The following is a 2,628-nucleotide window of genomic DNA, read 5'->3' on the forward strand; positions in this document are numbered from 1 at the left end:
GATTTAGTGCAGAGTGAATAATAATCATTATATTTTAAATCAAGATGAAACCTCTTGGTTAGAGAAAACTGAAATTTTCTGCGGGTTGGTTCTACATTGAACCGTCAGTTGCATATCATCGTAGATAATAACGTTTTCGGCCGTAATCCTAGGATATCCGATCAAAGTTATTATGATTTTTTTTAGTGTACAACTTTCAAACCCCGAAGAATGCCACCCACCATGTCGGCAGAAAACATTAATTTACCCCCCCCCCTCCCTCATGTCAGTAGAAAGGACAGCGAATTTAAATCGATCTACATAACTTAAGAAGAAATTACAGTATTTGGGGAAACTTGAATCTACCTACAACCACCATGTGAGTATAATGTGCAGCATTGGTGCAATATTGAAAAGAGTTTTCATAATTTCAACCTATATTTTTATAAGAGAACAAATATGAAGAATACAACAATTTAAATTTTTGTTTGTTTGTATAAGAAATTACGTTTTCTAAAACGAAGTCTCAGTTATAGTTGACATCCCTCAGGAACCCAACACCTGCTAGTTTAAGAAATAGAACAGTCAACCTGGATGTTCAGAGCGTCATAAGTGTTTACAAGCCTAATTACCTAAAATATCTAATGCAACACATGGGTCAGAGGTCACGAGGCTTAGCCGTGCCTCACCTAGAACTGCTGGTCGGAGAGAAAGGGCCAACTAATAAGCAGCACCCGACACCCACACAATTAAAACTTTATACAGAAACGTAAATACCTCCCCCCCCCAAAAAAAAAATCGAGCTCTAAATGGAGGAGAAAATCGTACAAACGGTTCGCGTTTGGCAACCGTATTAATTTTGCTGCCTTAATGCGGTGACTTAGATCTCAACTGAGCGAGGAAGTTGGTAGAAAAATACGTGAAGCCGACGATAAACGAAAGTGACGTTTTATGCCGCGTGTAGCATGGGTACCTTTCCATCGGATGAATGGTTCGTGTTTGGTAGCCATTTGAATTTTGATACCTTAATGACGTTACGGATATCTCAACTGAACGAGGAAGTTGGTAGAAAAATACGTGAAGCCGACGATAAACGAAAGTGACGTTTTATACCGCGTGTAGCATGGGTACCTTTCCATCGGATGAATGGTTCGTGTTTGGTAGCCATCTGAATTTTGATACCTTAATGACGTTACGGATATCTCAACTGAACGAGGAGACCGGTAACAAAATACATGACAAGGCCCGCACGCAGAATGTTTGAAAAGGGGGGGGGGTCTAATTTGTGAGATCAAAAGCCAAGCCCAACTGGCATGCAAAGCATACAAATACCACGGGAGCATGCACTATTTCAAGGCACAAAACGCCAATGCTTCGCCAGAAGAATGTAGACTGTGCAGAAAACTATAAATACCATAAGCATTTTTTTCATCACAAAAATAGGGGGTTCAACCCCCCTGCGTACGTGCATGATGAAATTTTTTTTTTGTACAAAATAAAATAGAACTGTGAGACCACTTTTAGTTTTCAAATATAATCAAAAACGGACCAGATTATATATGGTTTCTTTCTCAGAGTGTGTTTACGAACCCCCCCCCCCCCCTCTCATCGTGAAGCTTTTGATAAGAAAGAATTCAAGTGGCACCATAACAAACAAAAAAAAATCATTTCTTCGAATGAAATATACCAGTGTTTGCTGTAGACTTAATTTTTGTCTGTACACGTGCAGGAGCCTAGGACGTGACGTAATATATTTTGTAGTAGCGGATTCCCGACTACTATACGTGCAGTATAGAAGCAATTCGTGTCGTGTTTATTTAGGAGATACGATATATAAACATGTTTAATTAATGCCGAGTTCTGTATAGTTTTCTCTTTGCAAATGAAAGAAATAAGGTTTTGAATACTCTACGTTCAATGGAGTTTCAGGCACTGATTCTAAACAAGTTTAGAAGGTTTGTTTATATTTATAATACGTTTCTTTACAGTGTTATAACATATTATTGTCTATGTCAATTTGTACAGCAAATCCTCGAGGGCTAGAAACAATGATCTAGTTTATATTGGATGTTAATGAGTTGAAACAAAACTTGATAAATGTAAGAACGATGACTTTATAAAGTATAAAGTTTTAAAACAAATATTACCAAACAAAATATAATATTTTGCATGATTTAAATCAACATCAAATATGCATGAAACTGACGCTAATATTTTGACGAAGAATGATTTGTTCTCTAGGGTTATTACCCCCAAGTAACAAAATGTCATGTAATAAAACAAAACAAACGGTATGTATAACCTAGTAGGATATCAACGACATTGTATAGTACGTCACCTACTTCAGAACAAAGACTACGTAGGCTCTAACACCCCAACTGACGGACACAATAGTTACCTTGTTGATTGGCTAACAACGAGGAAAAAGTTTTGACGTTAGATTGTTTTCCTGTAGCAAATACTACCAGTAATATAGAACATATTTATCATGTAACTTAATGAAAGCTACCAGATACTACCAATAATATAGAACATATATATCATGTAACTTAATGAAAGCTACCAGATACTACCAATAATATAGAACATATATATCATGTAACTTAATGAAAGCTACCAGATACTACCAATAATATAGAACATATATAT

The sequence above is a fragment of the Limulus polyphemus genome, unplaced genomic scaffold (genome assembly GCF_000517525.1).
Source record: "Limulus polyphemus unplaced genomic scaffold, Limulus_polyphemus-2.1.2 Scaffold8224, whole genome shotgun sequence".
NCBI lineage: Eukaryota > Metazoa > Arthropoda > Merostomata > Xiphosura > Limulidae > Limulus > Limulus polyphemus.